The sequence below is a fragment of the Amblyomma maculatum genome, chromosome 1, assembly GCF_055883805.1.
Source record: "Amblyomma maculatum isolate TAMU_Amacu chromosome 1, ASM5588380v1, whole genome shotgun sequence".
Classification (NCBI taxonomy): Eukaryota; Metazoa; Arthropoda; class Arachnida; order Ixodida; family Ixodidae; genus Amblyomma; species Amblyomma maculatum.
The window spans coordinates 61,381,205-61,402,792 of record NC_139344.1 but is presented as its reverse complement, the minus strand read 5'-3'; the positions used below and the strand labels follow the sequence as shown (position 1 = coordinate 61,402,792).

The 21,588-nt window shown below is 44.3% G+C and overlaps 1 long non-coding RNA gene across 2 annotated transcripts in view; it reads right to left on the bottom strand.

The window, feature by feature from the left end:
- The window catches only part of LOC146202552 (uncharacterized), a 47,421-nt gene that overhangs the window by 16,028 nt on the left and 9,805 nt on the right, over nt 1–21,588 (bottom strand). Inside the window, exon 3 of one of the 2 annotated variants that reach the window (XR_014702229.1) lies at nt 16,466–16,570. The exons of the other annotated variant lie outside the window; for it this stretch is intronic. This is a non-coding gene — a long non-coding RNA (uncharacterized LOC146202552). Of the gene's footprint in view, nt 1–16,465; nt 16,571–21,588 lie in introns of those variants that run through there. 2 annotated transcript variants of the gene reach the window in all.

Below are 21,588 nucleotides of genomic sequence, written 5' to 3'. Positions count from 1 at the left end.
TATAGCCCGTAATGGACTCCACCGTCTTTTAACTAGTTTATATCGCCACTGAGATACTTGCTGAGTTACTTACCGAGATTCTTGTTCCCTTGCCTGCATTTGTCGCCTCCCCCTAAGTTAACTACCACTAGCTATGTCTATTCGGTTCTTCCGGCTGAGCAGCGTCACCTAGCAGTCAATCGGAGAAATTTTTGTGACGACGAGTTATATTATGATTTTCACGCTTTTCATATGAGCAATTACAGCTAGCGGCAAACCGGAAGAAAAAAAATTACGAGGGACTTTAGCGACTAAAGTAGTGAAAGGCGAAAGCCCGAGTACCGCATTGTGCTACGCAACTGGAATTTATTGGTAATTATTTAGGTAATTAGGCAAATGACTAATTATTGATTAGGTAGGTAATTTATTAATTATTGAGGTAATTTGCTAATCATTATTTAGTTACTTAGATAAATATTTAGTCAACAGTTGGTAAATAATTATTTAATAATAATTGATCATTGATTGTCAGATGGCCCTGTAAGGCACGCATTCGCGCACACTGTGGTGGTGCTCTGTGATTGGTCGAGACCTCCATTACGTCATCCCGCCTCTGCCAATCAGAACGCCGCAAAAGCGGGGCAGATTTTGTCCACGACAACATAAGCCATTAAAGGCTTTCACCTTAACATGAAAGCGAAAGTGAGCACAAACTTTCCGCTATCGATGCTTCTGTGGTGCAATCTATTAGCGCTGCGTTTATGATCACGGTAAGTGGTAGTTCGAACCCATTTGTCCTGGATTTTCATTATCTATCTTTTCTCGAATTACTCCACCGGCTCTAAACGTGCAGCAAAATATGGCGCAACATTTGAGGGCCCTCCACCCTCTCAATTAAGTGTCCAAATAAAGTGTCTCAAGTGTCCTCGACTTAAGCGAAGTCCAAGAATTTAAGGACGCGATGGCTTTAAGGGATCCCTCAGGATCCCAACGCTGTGAATCACAAGACATGTCCGAGACGTCAGTGTTCCATCTGGCAGGTACCGGGGGGCCGAGCAGAATATTGCACCCAAGGTTGGCCAGGGCCAAATTGGATAGGGTGGCCGCCCTATATTTGCCGACCACGTGTGCCACTCAAACAAGGAAAGGGACCCCAAAGGCTTCCCTCTAATTCAATTACACAAAAAGAAATGTTCTAAAAGGATGCGAGAGACGGCAAAAAGTAATGAATCCGGCTATTTCATAAAATCGACACTAATTATGCAATGAAATTTTTGTTACGTGCACAGCGACAGCTTCAAAAAGTTATTGGAAAAGAGATTAACCTGCGAGCATTAAATGAACTGAACATGGTGCAAGCACATTAAACCCAACCTTTCAGAAGCAAGCGACTAATCTGAGCCTTCAGAGTTTTTCAGTTGTGCAATGCGTTTAATCTTCGTTAATAGAAAGTAGCCTAAAGGAGCCGGGACGCTGCGCGCACAGCGCTTGGTGCGTTGTACTGATGTAGTACGTTGCTAGGCGATTTAGTAGCAGGGCAGTGTGGAATAAAGCAATGCAAATCACGGAACCTACAAATGAAAGCCGCACACGAGCACTGACTGGCAACTTAGTGTACTATTTATTGCGTGGATTTATTAAATGCATATGAAGAGTTGGGCGCACAAGCACCACTGATTGTATAAGTCACACATTGTGACAGGCCATACTGAGCCGTGATAGGTTGCTGGCCGGCGCTCAATTACGTGTTTTCTGTTTAGGGCAAGTTTTGTGTGCTCTTTTTTTCTTGCAGTGCGCCGCTTGCTCACCTCCAGACTAAAGCAGGTGCAGCTTCTCTGTCGTATTATGTTCAGATTACGTCACCGTAAGTGCCGCAACTACGCCAATGGATCACGTCGGTGCTAATGTAAACGAAACTCCCATTTGTTTCCCTTTCACGGTTCCCAGGGGTGCGTTCTACGCGTTCATCAAGCAAACGTATAGCACTGGAGCGGAGCATAGCCGCTTGCAAGGGCCGCGGCAGTTGACCGTTATGGGTGTCGTTTAGAGAACAAGGCTTCGAATCCTTCGATTTTCCGACCAGTTGCAATGGAAGCATTTCTTGGGCCTATTTTTGTTGCACTTTCATATAGATCGCCAGACATTCTTTGGTTGCAGCTCATCTGCCGCAAGTACCAACCGCGTTTGATATTTCCGGCGCTCAGAAACTTACGAGTGTGCAACAATAGACATCCAGGTAGAACAAGAGGAAGAAGAGGGTTTACATGGTATGAAGGGCACAGAACAAGGGATAGCCTAAGTTTGCAGGTCGAGCCAACGCTTCGACAAGTGGACTTGTCTTCGTCTGGTCAAAGCGATCATCACTGGCAGGGGTTTGTTTAAATACGCTTCTTCCTTCCGAAGAAGAAAAGCTGGGGGGGGGGGGGGGGGGGGGGGGGAGAGAAAATAGATCAAGGAGTGTAGAGGGGGAGGATGGGTGAGAATAAAGTAGGTCATGGAGTAAACGAAAAGAAAAAACATCAGGACGCAGCCATGTGAACCTACCACACGCACCTCTCTGGCCAGCACGGATCAACTGAACACACACAAAACTGACATCGAATCGAAACGCCCACGACCTCCAATTGTCAGTACCAGCGAGATGTGCACACAAACGGAGGCCGTGGAACCGACACCAGCGGAACAACACGCGCTCACAGACCCGAAGACATACCGCAGTACCTTCACACAGACGCCCACACATTCTATAGGAAAGACACCAGCTGCCAGGCGGATACCGAAGTGGACTTCACCATGAACACCAGCCCTAAGTCAGCCACCTTCAAACTCGTAACGCCTATCAGGAAGTCCACTCGGAACAAAAGGAAATGTCTGACTCCTAGAGCCGAAGTCCCCCAGCATAACCGTCGCCCTTTTCTTGTTGCTAGGAAATTAGCCGCAAAGCACAGTAACTACATATCGCATTTATATACTTATAAACATTATTTATGAGATCAATGATACCGAAAGGACTTAGGATTAATGCGAAGTGCGCTCTCGGCACGCTTCGTCATGAACTATTCATTCGCTGAACAAAAAAAAAACTTAGGTGACGCGTCATTAGCTTTGATAGCCATTTTAAAACAACACTGTAAGGAAAACGTAGATGAAACTAACAACCAAATGGGGGGGGGGCAAGATGAATAAACAGCGCTACAGACTAGGACGGAGGACAAGAACAAACAGGATGGGCGCTGACTCGCAGCTGAAGTTTATTGAAAAAACACAATATAAATATCCCAGCCAAGCAGCACCAAACCACACATTAAACAAAAACAAATTACGATGACCCCACACACACACACCACTTTCAAGAAACCCAACCACATTATCTGTTAAAGCGATCTGTTCACTAACGAATTTTTCACCTAATCGCATGATATGCCTGGCCTCAATGATTTCCCGGCTAATCTGTGCCGGATGGGCATCCAAAATACTTGTCTGTACTAGAAAAGGATGGCAGCCATCATACCCCTTACAGTGTACAACCAGATTAGATAGATCCTCTGCCAGTCTCTAATGATCTCTCGTGCTCTCGTAACCGAACATTGATACACCTGCCTATATGACCCACATACACTTTATCACAAGATACCCCGCCGGGGTGGCGCAGTGGCTACGGCGCTCGACTACTGTTCCCAAGGACGCGGGATCGAATCCCGGCCTCGGTGGCCGCTTTTCGATAGAGGCGAAAAGCAAGGCGCCCGTGTGCTGTGCGATGTCAAGGCACGTTAAAGAACCCCAGGTAGTCGAAATTTCCGGAGTTCTCCACTACGGCGTCTCTCATAGCCTGGGTCGCTTTGGGACGTTAAACCCCACAAAACCAAAACCAAACCAAACTTTATCACAAGATAACGAAATCCTGTATATCACTCCTACTTTACATGGAACATAGGAAAACTGTACATGGAACATAGGCCGTAGGATGTGCAGCTTACTGTGCTCCGAGATGTGGCGGCAGGTGCGTTACTACAGGGACAATCTGCGCGTCGTCTGTGGTGTCGAAGAACAAAGTCACGGGCAGCGCTCCTACCAGGAGTGGAGCAGGATTGCGGACAACAGCGCGGAATTCCTCTGGGCAAGTGTTCGTCTCCGACTTCCGCCGAGGAAAAGGAACAGGGCTACGTCTGGTGAAGTGGTGGTGCTTGGGGATGCCTACGTACCAGAAAGACACTTTGTTGGGCTTCGCAAGGGCCCCAAGTTTGCTACGGAGCCTCGCCTCTCCCCAATTGACAAGGTGGCATTGGTCAGGCGACTGGCCACACAGGTGAAAGACTGCTCGCGCACTTGCTTCAATACGGAATGCTTGAATGTTGCTTCGAGGACAGAACGTGCCAACGTGAGTCTTTAAGCATTGGGCATGTGGTTGATTACATGGTCAATAGGAATCTTAAGGTCGCTCTCTCAGATAAAGACTGTCCTTTTGTTATCCTGTCTGGGGATGTGTACAACCAAAAAGCGCTGGAGGCTGTTGAGAAAAATTTTAGGGTAGTGTCAAAGGACACTAAGAAGGTCAAGAGAGAGGCTTTGCGCCTATTAGGGGAAATGAATTTAGACAGATTGGCTACTGCTGTAAGAGACCCTAAATCAGGGTTTCTGGACATATTCTTTTCTGTGAAAACTCATAAACCCGGGGAACCTTTAAGAGCGATAATTTCTGAGAAAGGCTCCTGGAAATGTATTGTCTCAAACAATTTGCAGAAACATTTGTCTACTTTGCGTTTCGAAGATCCGTATCTTGTAAAACAAACTCTGAGAAGGTGGTAGAGTACTTGAAAATGGCCTATCCAGGGGATTGCTCGGCAGTTAGCATTGATGTCGGGGATCTATTTTATTCGATCACTCATGAAGTTCTCATGACCAGTTTGCGAATGTGCATTTCGGAACAAAATGATGAAATAGCTTTTGGTAACAGCTGTTGCATATCAACTGGGTCGTTTTTGGAATTGACATCTTTTTATTTAAAAAATATGTTTGTTGCATTTGACAGTGCCGCGTATATCCAGAAATCAGGCATCTGTATTGGTTCAAAGGTCGCTCCTGTTCAAAGTGATATTTTCCTAAGCAGAGTAGGCGAATTGATTGCCAAAAACTTGCAGGGGCTGGAGATATGAATCTTTCGGTATGTTGATGATTTCCTGGTCTTTTACAAAGGTTGCAATAGTAGCTCAACACCTATGCATATTCTTAGTTTTTCAAGAGCAAGGGCGGGGACTGAGATTTACATTTGAACGAATGTCACAACAAAATGAACTGCGTTTTCTAGACCTCCCTTTGAAGTTTTGTGCCCACCATGTTTGTTAGCGGTATTCGCCTATGAGTGCAAAGCCTCTGCTAGATTATGGATCGCAACATTCAAAGCTTGTAAAAGATGGCATCGCTCTGTCCAGCCTGGGGGCAGTCCTGTCAAAATCATGCTTTCATAATATGCCAATTAGCTTTAATGAACAACTGTTTAGGCTAGCGAATGTAGGATTTCCTGTTCACGTTATATTAAGAATATGTGATAAACTAATCACAAAAGATAAACAGTCGTGCGCAGGTTCACGGGAGCAGGAGGGGGCTAGACAGAGGGATACAAAAAGATATTTGGCCCTGCCATTTGTGCATGGTCTATCACACAATTTGAAAAATGTAGCGAGAAGGTTTGATGTTAATGTGGTTTTCTCAGCACCATATAAAGTGTCAAAAATATGTAGCATAGTTAAGAACAAAGCAGCGAAAAAGTCCGGGAAAGAAACACGTGTCGGGTGAAGCATGAGTTTCCCTATGTCCCATGTAAAGTAGGAGTGATATACAAGATTCTATTATCATGTGATAAAGTGTATGTGGGTCAAACAGGCAGGTGTATCAATGTTCGGTACGAGAGCACGAGAGATCATTAGAGATTGGTAGAGGATCTAATCTGGTTGTACACTGTAAGGGGTGTGATGGCTGCCATCCTTTTCTAACACAGACAGGTATTTTGGATGCCCATCCGGCACAGATTAACCGGAAAATCATTGAGGCCAGGCATATCATGCGATTAGGTGAAAAACCGTCAATCGCTTTAACAGATCATGAGGTTGGGTTTCTTGAACATGGTGTGTGTGTGGGGTCATCATGATTTGGTTTTTATTTTAGTGTGTGGTTTGGTGCTGCTTGGCTGGGATATTTATACAGTGTTTTTTCAATAAACTTCAGTTGCGAGTCAGCGTCCGTCCTGTTCGTTCTTGGCCTCCGTCCTAGTCTGCAGCGCTGTTTATTCATCATGTCACCGTACCAACTCGCCCAGATGTCTCTTCTGTTACAATTGGACAAACTGGCACTAACCGCGGACGAGCATCAAGTACTAAAAGAATTCGTGAAAAGGAAAGAGCAAGAACTTCAGGTTAAAAAACAGCGTAAATTCATGATGGATAAGCTGTTGGTAGATAATGACACACCTTGGCAGCGAAGAATACCTCCTGCTGTTTCACAACAACGACGGGTATCACCTACGAGACAGGACATAGATGATAGCAACGTCACTGACATTTCTAAATCTCTAAGCGATAGTCATAAACAGATTCTAAGGCGAGCCCTAACCTTCTTCCCAACGAATAACAGCTTTAATGAATATAAACTTCACCGAGATATAACTGAATTCGCGAGAAGAATGCGTATTAAGGAATTCTTCGCTGAAACTCCAAATAATGTGGCGGGAGCCTCTAACCTACTCATAGCCCCCAGCACATGGTTTCCTGATGCAGAGCGCAGCCCCGAACTGGACCTATATATTAAATCCGTCTCAAAAGAAATTATTGAAAAAACAAAGCTAGATCGAAAACCCAAAAACCTCTCTATAACTGAAAGAGCCACCCTTGGCAACCTAGCTTCTATAGAACTGAATTAGTTATCAAGCCTGGAGACAAGGGTGGTAGCATAGTGATTCTCCCTGTTGAAAATTACAAAAAAGAGGCATAAGGACAACTTAGCAAGTCTTTCCACAATGAAAAGTTAAATTCCGATCGGACAGAACAGTTCAGTGAAGTCATCCTGAATAAAATAGGAGATCTATTCGCCAGGTAACTAATTACCGAGATTGACTATAAATGCCTAAAGCCATCAAACAAACAAGCAGGTTCATTTTACCTACTGCCCAAGATCCACAAGGTTCCCGCAGAAGCGTTGTTTACCGCAGAGATACCAGGAAGACCAATTGTTTATAGCAATAATACGCCCACAGAAAACCTCTTAATATTCCTAAATCACCACCTAGCAAACCTCCCGACCAAGCTTCCTTCGTTTGTGCAGGACACAACTCACTTTCTTCGAATTATTGAGTGTATTAATAACACCGCCAATCTTGCAGATGATTGTATACTTGTCACACTCGACGTCGCGCACTCTATACTGATATTCCTATCGATGAAAGTATCGACGCCCTCTCCCAAGTATTAATCAACAACCACCATCTGCATGCCTCTGAAGTTTATCTCTCGCTTCTTAAACTAGTCCTGATATGGCATGATATGGCAGCATGGATCAGAATCACTCCATGCGTTCGTCTCGCATATTATAATAATCACACAAACATTAAATTCACTTGTCAGTCGTCGCAATTAAAAGTCGACTTTCTCGACACCACGGTGTCAGTGGAAAATGGAAAACTTAAAACTTGTTTGTACAGAAAGCCAACGGATAAACAACAGTACCTATATTTTACGAGTCATCATCCAAGACATTGTAAGCAAGAAATATTTGTAGGACAGGCGACTCGGCTTAGAAGAATATGTAGTGATGATAATGACTACCTAAACGAGCTACATTCATTGAAAGCAACACTAATCCGGAGGAACTAACCCGGTAACTACCTTAATATGGCCCTCGAAAAAGCAAGCACTTTAAACCGCAACGATGTGCTCACGAAACGACCAAAGGCCAACACTGGACGCCAGCCTTCTTTTGTAACTAAATACTCCAATGCTCTTGCAAACATAAACAATATTTTGCGGAAATACCATTCCATGCTAACGTGTAATGAACGCCTGAAGAAAATATTTCCGGCGGCACCAAGGGTAACATACAAACGTAACGCAAACCTCAGAGATATTCTAGTACCTAAACTAACGGGTATCACCTACGAGACAGCCTTGAGCTCTGGGACCTCCTTCTGTATTATTTATGTAATACCTGTATTCATGAATAAACAAACTTTCTTCTTAAAAAAAAAAAAAAAAAAAAAAAAAAAAACTCCAACAGAACCACATCCATGCTCTCGGCCTAGATGTAAGACATGCAGTCATACAAAAAGACACCACTGTTAAACGTAATGCAAGCGATTTCACTTTTCACAACAAATCAGGCTTTAACTGCACATCTTCAAACGTTGTCTACCTTATAGAAAACTCCTTCTGTCATAAACAGTACATCGGAGAGACAGAGCAACTAATGAACAGAATGGCTTAATGGCCATCGGGCAGACACAGGCAAAAACCTCCCGAAAGCAGTTTCCTGGCCTTACAATCAGAAAGACCATAAGTTCGAAGAAATTAAATTATATATTCTCCAGTCAGGCTTTAAATCTACATGGAACAGAAAATACTGAGAGGCACATCTAATTCGTAAATTTAGAACAATAAAACCAGCAGGAATAAACATCTGTAAAAGAACGTTAGATCCATTAAGTATATTTCCGCTGCATCATAACTATTCAGGAAAACAATCCCACATATCCTTAGTTGTACAGTTTATCCACAGCACATGTACACTCTATTCCCCTCCGCAATAGCATAAGCTGCACGTTTCCTCCTTATCACTTGTTACTTGAGTTTGCCCGCGAACCTTTTTTTTATATTGCAGTTGTGGTTCATCATCATCATCATCAGCCTGACTATACCCACTGCCGGACGAAGGCCTCTCCCATATTTCTTCATTAACCCGGTTCTGTGCTAGCTGCATCCACTTGACCCCTGCGAACTTCTTAACCTCATCCGCCCACCTAACACCCTGCTACGCTTTCCTTCCCTTGGAATCCAGTTTGTTACCCTAAACGACCATCGGTTATCAGATCTCTTCGCACTACATGTCCTGCCCATGTCCATTTCTTCTTCTTAATTGCCACTAGAATGTCGGTAACTTGAGTTATTTCTCTGACCCACTCTGCACGCTTCCTATCTCTTAATGTTACCTCTACCATTTTTCGTTCCATAGCCCTGTGGGTTGTCCTCAACTTAAGTAGAATCCTCTTGGTTAGCCTCCACGTTTCAGGCCCATAGGTGAGTACAGGTAGGAGTACAAGTTGTGGTTGACTGCGTGGTTATTATTCTGTTTCTTTGCCCTTCTCCCCCCCCCTCCCCCCTCTGCAGAAGGTTTTAAGAATTGTCCCCCTTAGATATATTCCTTATCAGGGCCCTTTGCAAAGCCTCTCCCTTTGTAAGAGTGTGTTTCTTCACCAAACCTGCTTAAGTGGTGACTAATCATCCACCCGGTATTGTAGTTGGTCCTGGTACTGCCGCTTCTATTTCTTTTGCAGACCACAGGATCCCTGGTTCCAGGCTGAAAAATACATACTGAAGAAATGCGTTTTTTTTTTTTTACTCCATGACCTATTTTTTCTAACCCATCTTCCCCCTCCCCACTTCTTCATCTACTTTCTTCTCACCCACTTTCCCCCGTTCCAATTTTTTATTCTTCGTAAGCAAAAGCGTATTTAAATCCCTGCCAGTGATGATCGCTTTGCCCAGACGAATACAAGTCCACTTGTCGGAACGTTGGCTCCACCTGCGAACTGAGGCGTACCCCCTTTACCCTTGTTCAGTGCTCCTTCATACCAACTATAGGCATAGACAATCTAAGCCATTGCCGGTCGTGCATAATGTGTGAAAACGGTATATCCGGTACCGGCGAAATCCCTGCATCTAGCAACTATTTAGAGTTCGGCAGTGTTTGTTTCTATCATTCTTTCCATCACATATTGTTTTATTAGGCAAACCGTAGTTATTGTCGTCAAGCGTATGTGCAACCACGACGAATGGAACATTAAAGCTGGCGCCAAACGAAGGACCACCACGATGCACTGGCTGGAGCCGCTCGAGAGCGGGGCTGTTCATTTTTCTCCTACGTCGCGCCCTATACGGCCGCTTTGTTTCTCGAAGCGCTTGTGCGATGCTCATTATTCAGCCGCTCCTGCAACAGCGTGTTGATCGCTACCGAACTCGCCGCTTAGAAATAAAACTACTCGCCTGTCACAGTCACGAGACTCCTCGCACATGACTCCAGTACGCGACTGGCTAGAGCTAGCACTTTGGCTACTGTGTCGAGACCTCACTTTCGAAGTTGACCAAAGCGTTGAATCGCCACTCGGAATTGTTCGAGGCCGAACTCGCATCAGAATGGTCTCGCTTAGCTCTATGACGGGACTAATATCAATTTTCGTTTGTGGCTTATAAAGTTTAGCGTACCTATATGACTCACAATATGAGGGCCGCAGTAGTAGAGGGCTCCGGTTAATTTCGACCACCCGGGCCTAAACGTGCACTGACATCGCTCAGTACATGGGTGCCTTGCGTTTCGCCTCTATCGAAGCACGGCCGCCGCGGCCGCGGGATCATATCCGGGTTTCCAGGCTCAGTAGTCGAGAGTCCTAATTATCCACTGAGCCTCGTCGGCGGGGAATCCTTTTTAGTGCTCACAAGCCATCATGAGGTACTGAGGATGAAGAAAACACGATAGGGAGTACAAAAGTACGAGCACTTTATCATGGGGAACCCAAGCTCAAGTTTCCCCTTGCGACGGCAGCGCCGCATTCCTGGCGTGGTGGCGAAATGTGAGACGATGGGGCTTCGCTGAGCAGACGCTCCGCTAGCTTCCTGTGCACGCGCGGCGATCGCGTTGCGCCTGGCGGTTATTTGGCGATACAAAAACGCTTCCGCTGATGCGAAACGGATGTCCTAAATAGCATTGTGTCATGGGAAGCCGCATTAGTAGGTGAAGCACCAAAAGACGAGGCTCACGTGTGAAACTTTGCAGATTCCTTTGGAAACGTGTCCGCAAGACCTTTTTTTCCAAACGCATGACAGCGTTCTGAGAAGTCTCGCGTTCTTTGTGGAAACGAAAAGGGCCAATTTCCCCTTCCTTCGTAAACTCAGAAATGTTGACAATTGACAAAGACGGCTTGAAGAGGCATCAAAAAAGTATAGTGGTTTCATCATCATCATCATCAGCCTGACTATACCCACTGCAGGGCGAAGGCCTCTCCCATATTTCTCCACTTAACCCGGTTCTGTGCTAGCTGCATCCACTTGACCCCTGCGAACTTCTTAATCTCATCCGCCCACCTAACTTTCTGCCGCCCCCTGCTACGCTTTCCTTCCCTTGGAATCCAGTTTGTTACCCTCAGCGACCATCGGTTATCCTCTCTTCGCACTACATGTCCTGCCCATGTCCATTTCTTCTTCTTAATTTCTACTAGAATGTCGGTAACTTGAGTTATTTCTCTGACCCATTCTGCACGCTTTCTATCTCTTAATGTTCCCCTACCATTTTTCGTTCCATAGCCCTCTGGGTTGTCCTCAACTTAAGTAGAACTCTCTTGGTTAGCCTCCACGTTTCAGCCCCATAGGTGAGTACAGGTAAGATGCAACTGTTGTATACTTTCCTCTTGAGCGATACCGGTAAGCTGCTAGTCATAATCTGCGAGTGCTTGCCAAATGCGCTCCATCCCAATCGTATTCTTCTTGTTATTTCCTTTTCGTGGTCCGGGTCTGCGGTTACTACCTGTCCTAAGTAGACATATTCGCCTACTACTTCCAGTATTTCGCTACCTAATGTAAACTGCTGTTCCTTCCCGAGACTGTTGAACATTACCTTAGTCTTCTGCATATTGATTTTCAAGCCTACCTTTCTACTTTTCCTGTCTAGGTCATTAATCATTATTTGCAGTTCATCCCCCGAGTTGCTTAGCAAGGCAATGTCATCAGCAAATCGCAGATTACTGAGGTATTCTCCATCTACCCTTATCCCTAACTACTCCCATTCCAAGTCTCTGAATACTTCCTCTAAACAAGCTGTGAATAGTACTGGGGAGATTGTGTCTCCTTGCCTAACACCTCTCTTTATGGGAATTTTGTTACTTTCTTTATGCAGAACTATGGTTGCTGTGCAGCCGCTATATATATCTTCCAGCACTTTCACGTATGGCTCGTCTACCCCCTGATTTCGCAATGCCTGCATCACCGCCGAGGTTTCAACTGAGTCAAATGCTTTTTCGTAATCAATGAATGCTATGTATAAGGGCTGGTTATATTCCGAGCATTTTTCTATCACCTGATTGATGGTATGGATATGATCGATAGTAGAGTACCGTTTCCGAAACCCTGCTTGATCCTTTGCTTGTTTGCAGTCTAAGGTTGTCCTGATTCTATTAGCGATTACCTTAGTAAATACCTTATACGTAACAGACAGTAAGCTGATTGGTCTGTAATTTTTAAGGTCCTTAGAGTCCCCTTTCTTGTGAATGAGGATAATGTTTGCATTCTTCCATGGTTCCGGTACCGTCGATGACACCAGGCACTGCGTATACAGGGTGGCCAGGTTTTCTAGCACGATATCCCCCCGTCCTTCAGCAAATCTGTAGTTATCTGATCCTCTCCAGCTGATTTCCCCCTTTTCATAGTTTCTAGTGCTTTCTTGACCTCGTCCTTCGTCACTGGTGGAACGTCTGACTGTTTTTCCCTACCGCCAAACTCATTACGGTCCTGACTACTTTGGCTGCTGTAGAGATCTGTATAGAACTCCTCGGCTACTTTGACTATCTTTTCCATATTAGTGATGACGTTGCCCGCCTTGTCCCTTATCGCATACATCTGGTTTTTGCCTATGCCCAATTTCTTCTTTACCGCTTTAAGGCTTCCCCCGTTCTTTACAGCATGCTCAATTTTCTCCATGTTATACTTCCTAATATCGGCCACCTTGCGCTTATTGATTAGCTTTGATATCTCGGCCAATTTGATCTGGTCTGTTGGATTGGAAGGTTTCATACTCTGGCGTTTCTTAATTAAATCTTTCGTCTCCTTAGACAGCTTACCGGTATCCTCTCTAACTATCCTACCGCCTACTTCTACCGCGCACTCAGTAATGATATCTCTGAAATTATTGTTCCTTGCCTCTAGGGTAATGTCGCCATCATCAGTTAGAGCTGAAAACCTATTCTGTAGCGAGATCCTGAACTCTTCTGCCGTCCCCCTCACCGCTAATTCGTTGATGGGTTTCTTTCTTACTAATCTGTTGCGTTCCTTCTTCAGATTTAGGCTAATTCGGGACCTCACCATCCTGTGGTCACTGCATCGCACTTTCCCGATTACCTCTACATCTTGCATAATGGCGGGGGTTGAACACATTATGAAGTCGATTTCATTTTTAGTCTCTCCGTTAGGACTTTTCCAGGTCCATTTCCGGTTCTTCCGTTTGCTGAAGAAGGTATTCATGATTCGTAAGTTATTGCGCTCTGCAAACTCAACTAGTAACTCCCCCCTGCTATTCCTAGAACTAATGCCATAGTCACCTACTACCTTGTCTCCTGCCTGTTTTTTCCCTACCTTGTCATTGAAATCGCCCATTAGTACAGTATACTGCGTCTTTACTTTTCGCATTGCCGATTCTACATCTTCGTAGAAGCTTTCAACTGCCTGGTCATCATAACTACATGTAGGTGCATAGGCCTGTACAACCTTCAGTTTATACCGCTTATTAAGCCGAACTACGATGCCTGCAACCCTCTCATTAATACTATAGAATTCATCTATATTACCCGCTATATACTTATTGACAAGGAAACCTACTCCTAGTTGTCGCCTCTCTGGTAAGCCTCGATAACACAGTACATGCCCATCTTTCAGTACAGTATATGCCTCATTCGGCCTCCTAACCTCACTAAGCCCTATGACATCCCATTTCATGCCCTCTAGTTCCTCTAACAGCACTGCTAAGCTAGCTTCACTAGCTAGGGTTCTAGCATTAAACGTTGCCAGGGTCAGTTTCCAATGGCGGCCTGTCCAGCGGAGCCAGACTTTCTTAGCACCCCATGCTGCGTCACAGGTCTGACCGCCGCCGTGGTCAGTTGTTCCGCAGCCGCTGGTGACTAAGGGCCGGGGTTTTATGGAGCTAGGAGGTTGCGGCCAATTACTGCACCAGGGTGGCCAACTCCTGTTCTGGTGAGTGAGTGCGTTGCCGGAGGTGTTCACCAGCATCAGGTCGCACCCCAAACCTGTTTATGCAATTCCATCACACGCGGATTTTTTTTTTTTTCTTTCATCCGGTGGAGAATTGCGCGGCACCGGGATTTGAACCCCGGTCCTCTGGCATGCGAGGCGGATGTTCTACCGCTACGCCACCGCTGCACCCATAGTGGTTTAACACCATGCATAAAAAGTGAAGAGGATGGAAGATTACCCTGCTCTTCGTTCCCCGCGTGTCTAGTTTTGCCGATTTTCTGTGCACTCTCCCTGCTTTGTGAGTGCTCTTAAAGCAACCAAATCAACAGGTGCGACGTCCGCGATCGACAGTGATGTGTGAATGTGCCTTAATGTCCACAGCTGCCTTTTCATTATTAGATTGACCAAGAAAATAGCTGTTTTTTGTTTCGGGGGGGGGGGGGGGGGAACATGCCTTGCGGAGACGCTTTTACATATTTTCGCAAATTGGGCAATAAGTGAAACAATTATTATTATTATTATTATTATTATTATTATTATTATTATTATTATTATTATTATTATTATTATTATTATTATTATTATTATTATTATTATTATGAAACGTGTACTCGGAAATTAGTGCGTAAGAAAAGGAGGAATCACAACTGGTTAAACTCTGAAAGCATGCGGGCAATCGCAAATCGAGATTGGCTTTGGAAACGCTCTAAACGAGCTCCTAATAACAATGACCTTTGTTCTGAATACAGAACCGCCAGGAACAGGGTTGTAGCACTTATTCGATCCGCACAACGGTAGTACTTTCAGCAGCAGTTTCAACGATCCTATAAAAATCCTGCAAAAATATGGTCTCTGATTAAACACCTTCGGGAAACGATGGGAGCCTGTCTTCTTTGGACGTTTTGGTAGACGAACCTGTGTCGAAAGGTGACGATTTCAGTAAGTATTTTACGCTAGCGGCCGAAATGGCAGCAACAGGGCAAAGCTTTAAATGTACACTAAAAAATTCTTCATCAGCTTCCGCGTATCTTCCAAAGCTATCAAAGGAGGATCTTGCCAGGCTAGTGTTAAGCTTCCGACGAAACAAGCCCGCCGAAATAGATGGTATACCGGCCGCACTGATACAGCGGAATTTTCACGCTCTCTCGGACATACTGCTTTTCCTGATTAACGGGTTTTTGGAAAACGCTGTAATGCCTGAAGATTTGAAAACTGCTATCGTAAAACCGCTGTTCAAGGGAGGACAAAAGAATGCTATCGAGAACTACAGACCAATTTCTATCCCGCCGATTTTATCACAGATACTAGAGAAATTCCTATTTGAATGTATGACTTCCTTCTTAGACAAATTCGATGCCATTTCAAACCGTCAATATGGGTTCATTAAGGGAAGATGTACTACATTATTGCTTGAGGAATTTGCTGATGAGTTGTACGCTGCTTTCGATGAAAACACGTTTAGCTGTGCTCTTTTCCTAGACGGTAAGAAAGCCTTTGATACGGTTAATCATACTATTTTATTAGAAAAACTGTACCTTCTGGGCTTTCGATGTCCTTTTTATGCTGTTCTAAAGAATTTCTTATGCGGACGTTCACAAGTGGTCAGAATTAACAGCCAAATGGAGCACAGTGGAAAGCTCCCTGTAAAAGCTGGTGTACCACAGGGATCCATTCCATCTCCATTGCTCTTTAATATATTTACAAATGATCTGAGCTCGGTAACATCCAAGTGCTTGATTTTTCAGTACGCTGACGACACAGTTCTGCTCACGAAGCATATAAACTACGAGACGGCAGTGAATGTGTTGCAGAAAAACATTAATTATGTTATGAAATGGTTTTCCGATAATGGAATCTCGGTGAACATAAACAAAACGAAAATGATATGTTTCAGAAATCCTTTAAAGACACTACTTATAGATAGACAAGTATTCTTGCATGATCATGATTCCCTCCCCTGTTGTTTCAAGCCAATAGAATGTGTTAACTCGATCAAATATCTCGGTATTGTTTTTGACAGCAGCTTATCTTGGCATGACCACTTGGCATATCTGTGTGCTAAGCTACGGAAAGTTACATGGTTACTCTTCAATATGAAGTCTTTGGTGCCGATGTCAGTAAAAAGAACTATAATTCATGCGCTCGCGTACAATGTTCTCGGATACATTTGGGCCATGTCCTTCACGCTGGCATGGCCGTATTGATAGTATATTAAAAAAAAAAAAAAAACATGTTGAAGAGCATTGCGTACAATTGTCACATACCATCCGGCACGGACGACTTTCAGTTCCTAGGCCTTCCGTCAATTCATTCTCTTTTTGTGCAGACAGTTGTTCATCGGCAGTTTTGGAATTCTGACTTTTTAATTATTAATACTCCTGAACGGAAGTTAAGGAAAACATTACGTTATTATATACCACGGAGTGTAACTAGATACGGGAAAGCAAGGCGCTGTGCTTATGTACCTGAAATCTTTAATGAGTTACCGGATGAAATTTTTGCTGTAACTTCTATGCGTAACCTAATGATGCATCTGAAAGCCCTCTGTTGATCTTTGTATTCTTTGGTCAGAGTGAAGTTGTGCTTAAAAATATATTGGTTAATTCATTTATTTTTATATTGACGTCTACTCTGGGTTTAGAGTTGAATTTCTCAATACTCATGCTGTTAACCTGTCTTTTCCACCTTTCTTTTTTTTTTTTTCGTTTTGCTCTCGCTTGGGTGTAACAAGAAGCGTCGCTATATCTACTGCCTTTTGTAGTCTTGGCCGTAACTGCGGGCCCAGTCCCTCAAGCCTCTTGTTGGCTTTGACGGGCCTGAACCATATTGTATTATCTACAAAGTGGCAATAAACATTATTATTATTATTATTATTATTATTATTATTATTATTATTATTATTATTATTATTATTATTATTATTATTATTATTATTATTATTATTATTATTATTATTATTATTATTATTATTATTATTATTATTATTATTGACGAAGATATGTCGGATGTGCAGTAGAAAAGGGATCCTAGCTATGGCTCGACTAACACCACTCGCACGGAGCACCCCATTCGAGTCACAGGGTTCGTGAGTGCAAACCAAATATTATCATAAATGAAGCACAACCATTTAATAAGAACTGCAATAAAACACTATGTAGTACAAGCTTGGATTTCACCTGCCTTCCGAGCCAGCGAGCCAGTTATGTCGCGTGCAGCGCACGGAGCACGCATGTGCTTATGAGACTGCTAGCGTTCGTGCCTTTGAAAAAACACCTCCTTCGGACTATATACCTATTCTTCTACTGCAACGTTTTCTTTGGTAACGTCGTAATAATAAAAAACAAATCCGTATATAGATCGCATGGTACAGGCCAAAACGATGGTCAATGACCGAGCTACTTTATTTCACCGCACTGATAATACTTTAGAAGTTTTTAAACACATTATATACGACAGTATAATTACATAGCGGACTTACCTCTAGATGCACTTCCTACGGTTTTGCTAACGTGGGACGCATTCACAATCAATATTTACTCATCCCCGTCTGATGTCTGCTCTACAGTGCAGACGTGAATAAAATGTTTCCCGCCTATAATTAAGTATGCTGCCCAATTAAGACGGAATGCAGGTGGCATGTCGCGGTGCGCCTACGGGGGCGTGACAAGGCGCGTGCTCGTGCGAGAGAATGCGCACGGCGCACGCTGTGAAGGCAGCGAGCTGAGCCGCCGGCGTCCAGTGTGTACTTTTCTGTCCGCGCGAAAAAGCAGCGCGAGACGTCTGCACGTGCGCGGAAGCGAGCGAGCGAAAGGAGAAAACTTGCACGGGGTGCCTAGGTGGTGCCGCCGCGTGTATCCCCAGTTTCTATTTTTCAGTCCGAGATGACGCTCCCTGTCAGGAACAGCAGCGCCGCTCGACGGTGCTTTGGAAGCCTATTATTCATGTAAAGCTGCACATGCAAAAGAACAGAAAACAAAAAATTGTAGGACGCCTAATCTTCTCCCCAGGAACAGCTGGGATGGCGCCCTTGACACCGCCTTTTCAATGTACGATTTTCCCCCAAGAACCAGGCTAATTAAAGACACTTAACACTTTACCAAACTCTGTGCCGGTCTTTCAATTCCAAAGATTTCAAGAGTGCACGTCCTTTCCCACACGCGGAGAATTCGTAAGGGTGCCAAATTTTGCAGGTGGCCCGCCTACGCTTGGAAGTTAACACTGTGCTGGCCATAATAAATTTTGGTTGGACACCAAATTTGGTCTGATTCGGACAATCAGATTGTGGGGTCTGGTGTGCAAAATTTTTGAGGTCGCCCACCTAAATTTATAAAGCACCTTGGCTTTAGTCAAGTTAGTTTTGACACGAATTTTGATAAGATTGGGACGAAATCAAATTTTGAGGGTCCGAACGGGCAAATTTCAAGGCGGCCCGCCTAAATTTGGAAATCACCATTTAGGCTAGACACCAGTTTTGGTCAAATTTCGGGGGTGCATGGGGGCCAAATTTTTTTAATGGTTCATAAAAATTTGCAGATCACCACTGAGGCATTAGGTAAGACAAAAAATTTTGGAGATGTCAAATTTTGGGCATCCACAGAGCCAGATTTCAGAAGTGGCCCATCCAAACATGCATCGCTACTGAACTTGCCATACTCAAATTAGGTTAGGTACCAAATTTTAGGAAATAAAGTTTCGGGGGACCAGAGAGTCATCTTTGTGGGTGCGAAAAGATACTTTCTGTACACACTTTCTACGGATAACTTCTGCGGACGCTTTTCGCACCATGAGCCTATTAATGCTTGGGCATTATTAAAAGTCGCGGAGTGTAAACAAGTAAACGCCGTTTCTTTTTTTTTTTTTCTTGTTACGTGTTTTTGTTCCTGACTTTGAGAGTGTCCCAGAGGTTTGCAAACTGTTAAACATCTTGAGTTGTGTTTTTTCAGGGGGAGGGGTGGGGGTTAAGGGAGAGCAGTATTTGTTTCATTTCTCAATGGAGGCCTACACTTGTCATGAAGGGCATTAATTGGAGTTACATACACCCTCGGTTTAAATCCCTGTCCCAAACAAGCCTCCAATTTGACTAGCAGATGGATGCTAAGTGGGAAGCGAAATTGTATGACACCGCACTGAACGCTGCAAACAGAGCGATTGCTTACAGTTTTGATACCAAATCAATTAGGTAGTATTTTGTCCCATATATTTCTTTTTATTGCGTTAGCAATACTGCGCCAGGTTTCGGCCCGTCGCGTAGTCCGGGGAAGAGCCACGTTTGACCTTGAGCCAAGGCGTATCAACGTGCCTTAGTGGTCTATAGGGGTAACGTGAATGCCAGGGTCCTAGCAGGTTGATTCTGACATAACCGTCTCGTGTGAAGACCAAAGTTGGAAGCTCCTGCCAACCCACATATAATCCCCCTCTTTAACCAGCCCATATGGCCGTGCCTTAGTGGTTTATAGGGGTAACGTGAATGCATAGGTCCAGCTGGCAGGCTGATTCTGACATAACCGTCCCATGTGAAACGAGAGTCCCAAATATTGCTAACGCGTTACAACCCGGTTTAACAAGAGCTAAACCCCAGCCAATTTCACTTTTTTTTTTTAATCCTTGTTACGGCAATGGTGACGCCTTTTTCGGCCGAACGACCTGTCTACGTTGTTACGTTAAAGAGGGCCGCTTGCTCAGCGTGACTCGCGCACCAGTGCTGAAAAGGCTGCCTCCGCCGCTCGAAAATTCGATTTGCTCTATACCCGTCGCGGCTGGTTTTACGGAAGACATGAAGCATTCCTACTACGCCGCGGTGGCTCAGTGGTTAAGAATGCTCCGCTACTGAAACGAGCACCCGGTTTCAAACACGACCGCGGCGGCCGCCTTTCTATGGAGGAGAAACGCAGAGGCATCCATGTGCTATATGCGATGTTATTGCACATTAAGGATCCCTGGGTGGTCGAAATTATTCCCTAGACCTCACTACGGCTCTTCTTTGTCTTTTTATTCTTTCGCTCCCACCTTCCACCCTTCCCTCGCGGCATGGGTCAGTTGTCCACCAAGAAATGTGTCAGACACTGCGCCTTTTCTTTCCTATAAGCTAAGTAGCAACATTTCAGGCATTCCAGACTCAGTCGCGCGTATTTTGATCTGCGCCAGTAGTTCGTGTTTTAGGTATTACCACATTTTTGTTTTCCTTTTGAGGAGCGGAGGGATATCAATATGACATTTGTACTGCAGCGGAATGTTTTTTTTTTTTTTTTGCTTTTTTAGGTGTTTTTCGTTTTTGTTTTTTGTCGTGCGGAAGCCAAGGCTCTAAAAAGTACTCCATGTTTTCGAGACAGTAAGGAAGTAAGGACTGACAGTTTCAAGTCTGATGTTGCGACGCATATCAATTTAATTGATAAATATATACATAAACTTTTACATTCATGAGTTTCCCGCTAAAACACAAACCTGCGCACGTTACGAAACACAGACATTTACTATCGGGGACAAAAACAAAAGTCTCTGGATTGCACGTCTGGCGATTCTGGACTAGAAGCACGATGTAAACGAATTACCCCCTGATTTCTTTAGCACACATGAAAGAGCAAAAGTTCAACTTTCACATCGACGAGTATGGTCCGAGATTACTGGCCGATACGAAAGTTATGTGTTTTTGTTGTAGTTTGCGCGCACAGCAGACCTCCATCCCCGATAATGTCCCTAGCTCACGATATCTTTTCTTTCTTCTTTTCATACAGTACCGCCTCTTTCTGGGGAACATAGATCCCTGAGGCAGACTAAAAATTTAGAATGGGCGGAAGGGGTGTAGGCTTGAGAAAACTTTCGAATGCTTGTCTTTAACGATAATGCGCATCCCGCCCACAAAACTAAACGGCAATAATCATGGAGGAATGCAATTCGGAGCGCCAGCGGCAGCTATATTTACATTGTGGCGAACTTTTTTGTTGTTGTTCGGCGGAAGAAAGGAACTCGAGGAGAGACAAATCACCCGCCTCTTACCTTTCTTTCATTAGAAGGTGAGTGATTTGGCAATGTTGACAAAGCGAAACAAAGGCAGACCACTTCAAAGTCCATGCAGCGGGCTGAACTCACAAACTTGCTGTATACGCACTTCCGGTTTGCCATTGCCTAGCACTTAGGTGCTGGTCAATTGCAAACAAGATCTTCTTGCGTAGACAATAGGTTTCATTTTGTCTGGCCCTTATATTAAAGGAACAGTTCCTCTGTTAACTGAGAACTGAAACCTCGCCGTACATCCAGCTCCTGTTACGGCTGGATATTCGGCAGAGATGAACACACAGGATTACGCTGTATCTAGAGGAATTCTAGCAGAGAACTGCGTTACAAACACACATTTAAAAGTGTGCCTTTAACAGCTTTTGAGGCGGCTGCTGGTGACGGT